This window comes from Mytilus edulis, chromosome 3 (assembly GCF_963676685.1).
Source record: "Mytilus edulis chromosome 3, xbMytEdul2.2, whole genome shotgun sequence".
Classification (NCBI taxonomy): domain Eukaryota; kingdom Metazoa; phylum Mollusca; class Bivalvia; order Mytilida; family Mytilidae; genus Mytilus; species Mytilus edulis.
Window position 1 is genome coordinate 38,540,925 of NC_092346.1, and position 11,875 is coordinate 38,552,799.

The following is an 11,875-nucleotide window of genomic DNA, read 5'->3' on the forward strand; positions in this document are numbered from 1 at the left end:
TGTATATGGTTCTTTTTTACTATATGAATGTTTTGAGTATGAATATAAGGAGATATGAGACAACCATCAACATCACAATACGACCTTAAACAATGACTAAAACAAGCCCTTTATAGAAAGCTTTAACATGTCCTTAAATGGCAAAACTTGAAATAATTCAAAAAAGAGATGACAGGCTGATTTCTACAATAACAATGAAAGGAAACACTTAACTATATGACATACACCAACCTGCGACAACCACTGGGTTACAGGTTTTCAGTTTTAAACAGAAGAGTTTGACGGTGTATAAATTTTTTTTGAACGCTCATAACTCCAGTAAACTGGGGACATATATTTATATTTGCGAGTACGACACATACAACACGCACAGTTATGATGTTTCCGCATATGGTGATCAAAATTATAAGCCTGATATCTTTTATGAATTTTAACAACCACTTTGTGAATGACACTGCTGATGGACGTGTCGTTACCGATGTTATCATCAGCTTAGTAGGCAGCCTTTTTTGTTTACATGAACTAACATTACATGTGCCTTAGAGTTATTATGCAGTTTTTGTGATCTGTCAGTTTTTAATATTCTCGCACCTCATATTTGATATGGCCGTTTACTTCTTATGATATCAAGTTTCACTGGTGAGTCTTATGCAGACAAAATCACTCACAAACTTATAAATTTGTTATATTTCATGAGTTTTTACCTAATACTTATAATACATTCATCTTTAAGTTTATTTTGCCTGGTTTAGAATATAATTTTACGGAACCTATTTCAGTGACCATGATACGTAGTATATAATTACAAACATTTAGAGCTTGTGACTTCTTAATGCCGGTAATGGAGTTTGATACGACTGTGATACAAGTGAGAGGTTTATTTAGCTATAAAACCAGGTTTAATTCGCCATTTTCTATATTATAAAATACCTATACCAAGTCAGGAAATCACAGTTGTTGTCCATTCGTTTGATTGTTTGAGCTTTGGATTTTGCTATTTGATGAGGGACTTTCCGTTGTAAATTTTCCTCAAAGTTCAGTATTTTTGTGATTCTACTCTTCACAAAGCATTCTTTACCTAATGGATTCATTTACTTAACGGAAACGTTAATGAATATGTCGTTAGAATTTAACGCTAATGTTTAAAACGTTTATGTTAACGTAGTGATAACAGGTGCATTGTTAACGGATACGTTAGTACAAAAAATTATGCGTAATCAGGGTGTCGGATGTTTAAATTTAATGAAGAGGAATATAATAAATACTTAACTACAAGACAAATTAAAAAAGGGAAAGGCCATAAACTGTCAAAAGCAAAAGCCATCGGACAACGAAACAATTGAAAATGGCCAACTGTTTCCAAATCAGTATGCATGACAGATATTGTCAACAGACCCCCAATAGAAGTCATAGCTCTTGAAACACGGTACAAAATACTCATTTTATCAGAAACTATTATCATAGAAAGAGAGCAATTGTATAGGGCACAGTGGTCAACACAATTTTACATACAAAATAGTCTATCCGATTAAAATCATAATTTGATTTATATGAGTAGGTATTGCCCTTAAAGGACGATATTCCACTTGTTTGGCTTTAAAACTTTTTTGATCTGAGCGTCACTGTCACTCACTGATGAGTCTTATGTAGACGAAATGCGCGTCTGGCGTACTAAATTATAATCCTGGTACATTTGATAACTATTTACACCACTGGGTGGATGCCACTGCTGGTGGACGTTTCGTCTTCGAGAGTATCACCAGCCCAGTAGCCAGCACCTAGGTGTTGACATGAAAATCAACTATATGGTCATTTTCTTTTTAATAATTTCCTGTTGAAAAAACTTTGATTTTTTCGAAAACTCAGGATTTTCTTATCCCAGGAATAGATTATCTAAGCTGTACAACCTTTTGCAATTTTGGGTCCTTAATGCTCTTTAACTTTGTACTTGTTTGGCATAATAACTATTTTGATCTGAGCGTCACTGATGAGTCTTATGTAGACGAAACGCGCGTCTGGTGTATTAAAATATAATCCTGGTACCTTTGATTACTATTGATAAGATCATCATTTACGGTGTTTATACACTGGGAAAACTAGTAAATGATGTGCGAGAGGGACATTAAACTTATAGATCGAAAATAAACCGACAACGTCATAACTAAAAAAGAAAAAGACAAACGGACATATAAAAGTACACGAGACACAACTGAGTCGTTGGCCCTTATTAAAAAAACTCTTTATGTCTGACACGTTCGCTGAAGGACATTTTGTTTGGTATTAGTATTAGAACTGAGCGTTTAAATGAAAAATATGATATCAAATCTATCATAATCATTTCCATTCTAAAATTCTGAATCTTAGGAAGTTCTTTTGTTTACAATAATAATAAGTGTCTTTCTGTATTAGTGTGAATGGAGTTATTGGAAAATTTCTCTTTCCCTTTAGAATATGATCCCAGTGATCATTAGAAATATCGGTTCCTTCATTATTATTCCCATGTATAATGTTAGCCCATTTTTTTTTACTTCAGATCCTATGTATTTTGCAATATAAAAAAGGAGATGTGTTATGATTGCCTATGAGACAACTCCCCGCTAAAATTGAGATGAAAATATGAAACAATTCAATTGACAAAACAAACAGCTTTATTTATTACAAACCAATTAATCGATTAAAATTTTAAAGAAATGAACCAACGATAACTACTTAACAACTGGCTCCTGACTTAGGACAGACGAGTAAATATGTGGTGTACATAAAACATGTTTGTGGGCTGCATGCTCAAAATCACCAAATCTATACAAAGAAAAATAGACAGAACGTGGCAGGGTTTATATTTTTGCCCCTAACCACAAAAAAAGTTACTAAAACAATCATAAGGAATGACTGTAATATTTTTTCTGTCTATTTGAAAGGATATCAACGCGGGTTATGTGCACCACATTTTTTATGTTATTTCTTCATAGACCGAAAAATATAACAGTCATTCTTTAAATACAAAAATGTATCTAAGACTAATGCTTTCACTTACACTTTGAATCCTTTTCGTCCTTTTAATTGGATAAAAGAGACTTTTCGGAGAATGAAATTTGGGGTTTTTGTTACCATATAAGTCATACCTAAGTGGCAATACATAGATTCCAGTACAATCTGTTAATTTTATACAATATAAACAATACATAATATACATGAATATGATTCAAGGAATGACTTTATAATATTTAACTAGTCACTAGATAACACGACGTTTATTTCTGTTTAAAGCAAAATATTATAATTATTAAGTCTTTCCACTTTTCTGTGGAAAGACTTATTGTTTTTCTTCTGATTATTATTACTTTTTTTTTCCGCCAAATTTTGTTCTTGCGATAAATGTTTGTTTCGCAATATGTCGCTTAGATATTTCTCATATGGTATCGTATAATTTATGCGCTTTTAAATTTCACCCTGCTAAGCCGAACCATTTTCTTTGTAAGAGTTGTCTCCCTATTCACTGTTTATCATCTGTGTGCATCTCCTTTGTAACAAAAAAAGATAGCGACAAAATTCCTTTTACAAATTGTTCGTTATATCCTCAGGAATTTTTGGCTTATTAGGATCGAAGCGATTCGATAACATTTTATAGGAGTTATCTACCTTTACAAAATAAATTTGTCGGTTTGTTTTTTTAACTCATAAACAGTTAACCGTATAACCCTGGAAATATTTTATTTGAGGCCCCTAGGTCCTAACTTAGAAAATGAGGTCAAGGTCAAAGGTCAAGGTCAAGTTCTCAATTGTGACTTTTGCTTGTTTTTGCATTTTCTCTGACACTTTGAAAGATACATATAAAAGAACAAGTACAAAATGTCCGCCTGATTGTAATGAAGATATGCTACATTTAGTCTGATACAATTTAATGTCATCTTATAGGAGTTGGTGCCCCTGAAATGTCTTGGTATGAGGTTATTTGATTATAACTTCAACTAAGTTCATTATAAAGGCATTTGACCTTGTACAAAAGGTTAGGTGACAAATGACCTTGAAAAATGACTACCGGAAGTGACCTTGAGAAAACCGGAAGTAGTCTTTTTTGCAATTTTTTCATATAAAAGTACTCAGAATCCATATATTTTGTCATATAGATACATGAACTGATAACTGAAGACTAAAAATGACTTCCAACAAACCGGAAGTGGCCAATTATCTCCCATTCTATATACAAAAGTATAAAGAAACTATATATTTTTGGAATCAGTGTGAGAGAAGCTATCATATGAGACCGGAAGTGACATTAATTTCACCGGAAGCATTATATTATCTCCCTTATATCACTCAAAAATATACATCAGTATGAAGAAACTATCTTCTTATCCAAATTTCTTTGATGTGGAAAGACTTTCAATTGTTCTCTGAACAATTGGTTTTTAATTGTATTTTACTTTCTTTCTGGAAAACAATACTTTGAATCGGAGGCTGGTGGCTTATATGGTCCATACACGAAAGACTTAAACATCAATAAAATCGCAACATAAACTACTTGAATTTGTACATTTTCATGATGTCATCATGTTTGATGATATTCTAGTACTAAAAATCGACCAAGTTAATAGTTGTGAATGATGATTTTGGTAAAACCTCATCTCATTGGGTTTTTTCTTTAGAAAAATTAATTAGTGAAAACTAGGAAATTTAGACAGCAATGTTATCAATGAAGCAACGTTTGTTTTCATAATGTATTACTCAGTTTATTTCACTTGACTGGGCGGAGTTTAACCGGTTCGCTCATAATAAACCAGTCCATCTATAGATAGGTGTTTTAGAATAAACTCATCAATGAAGTGTCCAGTCATTCTTTTGTAAATTCTTTTGATGAAACTGATATGTGATTAGAAATCAGTTATAATTATAACGGCAATCCTCCTTATCACACACATCTTCAAATAGACTGTCCTTATGCAAATTAAAACGTAAGCTCCGCCCAATCAGTTGAAATAAAATTGGTAATAATTTCAAATTAGAACATCATGAAAATGATTTATAGGTAAATTGACAAGGATTCAGTACAAGTTATTTTCATATTGGGGAAAAAACTAAGATTGTATCACAAATTAATCCGACAGTAAATAATGATGTTCAAATCTCGTAAAGGACAAAGGAAGATAAGGGATACAATGAAACTAGGCGACAAATTCCTCAAAAATAGATAACAGGAAAATTTGTCAAATGTTACTCTATTATAAACGTAGGAAACATGATTGTAGATAAATCTGGCTATGTTTTATGGCCAATAATTACTATATTGATTCATAAGATAAAATATCAATACATATTTCAAATGATTATGAAAGTAATAATGTTTCCCCATAACGATTATCTTCCTACGTATTAGTAAAAGTTCAGTTGAAACTATATTTATCTGTATGTGTAAGTCCGTTTCAATTTACAAATCTGATATAAAAGGTGTTTTTCATAACAAAATTCAAACACTTGAACAAATGTCAGTATCCGAAATTAAAAATGAAGGCCTTTTATTTCATATGTCAAAAGTGATCTTATACATAATTCATTTAAGAATTGAATGCTGCTTTTTGTAAATTTATTGGGGTGTAAAAGCGTTGACCGAAGTACATTTTGTATGAAGCGCGGAAGCGCTTCATACTAAAAATGTGCGCACGGTCAACGCTTTTACAACCCTATATAGTTACAAAAAGAAGCATTGAATATTTATAATTACATTTTTTTTAGCTAGAATCATGAAAACACAATTTTTATCAAGTTTTCATTTAATTTACCTGTGCACTTTATTGTGGGACCTCGTGTCATCATGAATGATAAATGTTATTGTCTAATACAATTGTTTCAGGAATAGCACGAGATGTGCAGTTGGCCAATCAGAATAACGTATTCTAATGAATAAAATTGAGAAAGGAAATGGTGAATATGTCAAAGCGACAACCACCCGACCATAGAGCAAACAACAGCCGAAGGCAACCAATGGGTCTTCAATGTAGCGAGAATTCCCGCACCCGTAGGTGTCCTTCAGCTGGCCCCTAAAATATGCATAATAGTACAGTGATAATGGACGTCATACTAAACTCCGAATTATACACAAGAAACTAAAATTTAAAATCATACAAGACTAACAAAGGCCAGAGGCTCCTGACTTGGGACAGGCGCAAAATTGCGGCGGGGTTAAACATGTTTATGAGATCTCAACCCTCCCCCTATACCTCTAGCCAATGTAGAAAAGTAAAAGAATAACAATACGCACATTAAAATTCAGTTCAAGAGAAGTCCGAGTCTGATGTCAAAAGATGTAACAAAAGAAAATAAATAAAATGACAATAATACATAAATAACAACAGACTACTAGCAGTTAACTGACATGCCAGCTCCAGACCTCAATTAAACTGATTGAAAGATTATGTCTTCATCATATGAATATCAGGTACAATCCCTCCCGTTAGGGGTTTAGTATCATACTATCATAAAATATCGAGGTATAGGGGGAGGGTTGAGATCTCATAAACATGTTTAACCCCGCCGCAATTTTGCGCCTGTCCCAAGTCAGGAGCCTCTGGCCTTTGTTAGTCTTGTATGATTTTAAATTTTAGTTTCTTGTGTATAATTCGGAGTTTAGTATGACGTCCATTATCACTGTACTATTATGCATATTTTAGGGGCCAGCTGAAGGACACCTACGGGTGCGGGAATTCTCGCTACATTGAAGACCCATTGGTTGCCTTCGGCTGTTGTTTGCTCTATGGTCGGGTGGTTGTCGCTTTGACATATTCACCATTTCCTTTCTCAATTTTATTCATTAGAATACGTTATTCTGATTGGCCAACTGCACATCTCGTGCTATTCCTGAAACAATTGTATTAGACAATAACATTTATCATTCATGATGACACGAGGTCCCACAATAAAGTGCACAGGTAAATTAAATGAAAACTTGATAAAAATTGTGTTTTCATGATTCTAGCTAAAAAAAATGTAATTATACATCTAATGTAATTATATGGCAAATATTTGTAATCACCAAATTCTAGGTTTGATACGACACCAAATAACATTGATTGTTGAAATAAAAATATAAAATTGCAGCTTGCAACTATATATCTTATAATGACAATGTTTTAAAATCTAAAACGTGTGGGTGATTGTAATTAGTTTTTACTTTAGAGAGGAACCAATATTATATTTATTACATGCTTCAGTCGTGGAAACTATTTTGTTTTGCTAGCTGAATATATCAAAAGTTGAGTAAATACAAATTTCATTGTTTATTCGATTATAAAAATCATCAGTGTTTATTTTGTGTACAAGTTGTAATTGTTGTACAAACTATAATTTTTACAGATTTTTTTGTACAAGTTATCAGTGGTTTTTTAATTGCTTAACGGAAATGGATGATGGAAGCGCACAGTCTTTTGTTTCGCAAATTTCTGTCATATTTTTAAAACTACATGATACAGTCTAATACTGAGCATTGGTACAAAATAAGACCACAAAAAACTTCTCATGGATATAAATATGGTATAAGAAGAAAAATAAAATTATAATTTAAACCATTCAGGTATCCTTATTTGCAGTTTGAGGACAAGGGAACAACACTAAATGTTAGTTTGAAGTATATAAATTTGAAATTATAACATTAAAAAAGTACATTAAGTAGATAAAGCTGTATCACCTGATGCAAGAAGGTATGTGTAAAATCATAATTTGTGCAAAAACCCTGTACAAATTACAATTTGTACAAACTTAAATCTTTTACACAACATATACATGTTATAACTAGTAATTTATATTTGTCTACCTTTTTTGACATATTCCGGAATGTGAAATTCAGAAAGTAAGGGCTTTCATGTCATATGTCAAATCGCCGGATGCTCACGATATTTGTTTTACTTTGTGTGTAGATTTGCATGTGGGGTAATATATGCTTAGCAACAGATACTTATTCTGTCAACACACTCGGTCTCGCTTATTTTGGAGTTTATGCAATTCCGTCAGTTTTTGTTTGTAACTTAATAATCAAATAACCAGATATAAATATAAACTTACTATTATAAATATAAGGGAAGATGTGGTATGAGTGCCAATGAGTCCAAATAACAATTTATAAAAGTAATCCATTATAGGTCAAGGTACGGCCTTCAACATGGAGCTTTTGCTCACACAGAACATTATAAATATATTGCGACTTTTGCAATTGGACTTTTCTAGCTCTGTTTGATTTCATGTTATAGGTTTAATCATTGTTTTTTATCTGTATAAGAAATATTGTTTGTGCATCAAATCAGTCAACGCAATGGTTCATCATATGGCAAAATCAAAGATACTTTATTTGAATGATTTGCACCAGGTGACTTTGTCCCTTTTGATAAAATTACTTCCATTAGCTTAAGATTGAAAATATAATTTATTTTATATATGTCCGTCATGTATCTAAAACTAATGTATCTTTAAAAACTTCCTTTGGCGGATATTTAAAAAAAATTGTAATTCTGAGGGAAAATGCTTAAATAGTTATCAAAGGTACCAGGATTATAATTTAGTACGCCAGACGCGAGTTTCGTCTACATAAGACTCATCAGTGACGCTCAGATCAAAATATTTATAAAGCCAAACAAGAACAAAGTTGAAGAGCATTGAGGATACAAAATTCCCCAAAAAGTTGTGCCAAATACGGCTAAGGTAATCTATGCCTGGGATAAGAAAATCCTTAGTTTTTCGTAAAATTCGTTTTTTGGCGTAACACCTGCCATTCTAATTTAATTTCCACATGTTATTATGTTCCGAATGTATTATTAAAAGACTGGATGCTGCAAACCTACATCCCATAGTATATTTGTGTTTTGTGTTATTAAGCCTTGTAGAGAAAAGAAATGCTTTATGTTCGGTTGAACCCGTGAAAAAGAACATAAATAACGTAATAACTGCTATCACGAAAGTAAATTAAGTTTAATAGCTTTGGCACAACAGTAATAAAACACATTATACCAATGGAGGCCTGACCCCCGCCCCAACACAAAAAAAAACATGAATGAAAAAAAAAAACCAGCACAGATACAATTAATCCACTCGATTTTTATTCCAATTGACAAAAATATTTGAATTAAATTTTATACACAATAAACCATGAAATGAATAGCTCGTCAGGATTACAAATATCTGTATATATATGTACGTCTCAATCCAAATTATTTATGCGTACATTATATTGTTGACATCCCGAATATGTACTGTACATGAAAGTTATAAAATATCGGACTAACAGCAAAATATATACAAATGAACGAATGATTATAATATATAAGTGTTAGAACACCATTATCAAACTGACGAATGCATTGGTTTATGCCTGGGAAAGTACTAAATTTGAAACATTGTTTATTATTTTTCATCGTAAATACACGGACAAATAGCATTTTTAACTATAGGCAATTTGTATAATCAGTCAAAAAAATTGGACACACTCGAAGAAGCCCGGACTGCTCTCGAAAAAACCCGAACATAAACAAATGAATTTTGTCTCAAGATGTCGTTTTCAATGCAAAAACAAGCATTTTTGTAAAGTGTCTGTACTTCTACGGATATGTAGATTTCATGTATGCATTTCCTTCAACATTATCAGTGTTATATTAATAAAAATGGCTTTATTATGTAATTTGGAATTAAAGCATTTTAAAGCTTATTTCAACCATTTTTAACGAAAAATAATGTCGGGTTAGTAATATTTGCCTATGTCAAATACTAGCATACATACTATAACTTTGTATTTTAAACACATGTCAAGCTTCTATATCACGTCTTGTTAGAGATGAAGTCTGTTTGTTTACATTTTTGTTCATATTCACTCGAAAAAAAAGTGGTCACACTCGAAAAACCCCGATCAAATCACTCGAAAAGCCACGATCCTAGCTGGACACTACACCTACCCTGTTTATGGTCTTCAACCACTAAAAAAATCAAGTCTGCCTTCCACGAAATGATTAATTAGAATGTTTTTAAATTCCACCTGACAACCAATCCGACAATAGTTTTAAGTTGACCCAATGCAGACAATATAATTAACTGATGCTCATTAGCTAGTAGATACATTTGTCTTTTAAAATACAACTGACATTTAATGATCATAATGGTGCTAGCGCTATGTGGATAAATTTATCGATTTTCAAGAGCAAAATTGGCAGCGCGTCATCCCTATACAGTGGCTTCCATTTTTACGATTGTGAAGATGAACTGGCGTAATGGGGAGATAATTTTGACGAAGTAGAATCCCGACTGAGCTTATATTAGCTAAACTATTGTAAGCTTTTTAATCGTTATTTATTGAACTTCATACGTCATTCGTGTGTGTTATCGACGGTGAGTTGCCCGGATTGCTAACTACAAGGAAGTGATTGCCATTGTTTAAGGTACGTATTTGCTGTCTCATAAGACGATATGTTGAATTTATCAATTGGTCATAAAGCAAAAAAAAGTTCAACCTATTAATTCAGGTTTAGATTCATTTAGAGTGATTTCTTTTTACCTAAAAGGCTGTTTAGTTTTGGCAGTTCGTGTGATTATCTTTTGATAATTGTATGATGACATTCATAGCAAAATCCTCATAAACAAAACAATTAAAATTAGGAACACTAACACGCGTTTCGTTGACTAAGACTCCTAAATCGTACTCTAATAAACACAGTTGAAATCCAAGCAATGGCAAAATTGTAACACCAGAATAAGGAATATATACTAAAGAGACAGAGACGACGATCGATCATCATATAATAAGTAGAATAGAACATTACAATCAAAAATCGATTTTAAAACTTTAAAAAAAAAATCAATCCTATCTGACCGATTTTTAATTTTAGATCATAACTTTATAACAGATGACCTGATGTGCTTTTGGCGCATTAAGAAATGTTTTCAGACGGGGGTTTATATATTCTCCTTTGAATTTTTTTCAATAATTCTAACAGATCTATGTGACAGGGTTGACATTTACAAAGTTTTGTAATTGAAAATATCCAAGCAGATAGCATTTGGCTGTATAAAGATATATGATAAACTACCTTTCATTTCAATTATTTGACAATAGAGCTAAGACAGATACCATGATAGACGCGGTCATTTGAAAGATTTTCCTAAAAAATATTGTGACAATAATTCATTAAACTTATAACCAAGAAATAGGATATTAAAACTTATACTCCAATTGATATTCCTATCCTCAAAATCTATATTATGTAAATGTTTATCTGAAGAACTATTGTATATAGATATAGAAGATGTGGCATGAGTGTCAAAGAGAAAATTCTCCATCCAAGTCAAAATTTGTAAAAGAAAAAACATTTAAAGATCAAAGTACGGTCTTCAACACGGAGCCTTGGCTCAAACCAAACAGTAAGCTATAATGATTCCCAAAAATGTGTAGTGTAAAACCATTCAAATGGGAAAACCAACGGTCTAATCTATATACAAAACGAGACACAAGAAACTCTTATGAACCACATCAACAAAAAAACAACTACTGAACATCAGATTCCTGACTTAGGACATGTGCAAATAAATGCAGCGGATGTAAACGTTTTGTAAGTACCAACCTTCACCACGGTACCCGAAAAAAAACCAGTGTAACATCACAACGTAGAAAGATAAACTATAAAATATAAAAAGACCCATTTACACTTGTGAATATACACTGAATGAATAAATTTTATCCATGAGACTATGTAAATACAAAATCAAATTTATTGTGTTTACATAATAACTTTATACATATACTGCAGTTATTGACCCAGTTTAAGTTTAGATATCTAAAGTCACGATTTCACCAAACAAGGTAGACTCGAAAAATTATCGTATTATCAATAATATTATACCCCAGTCC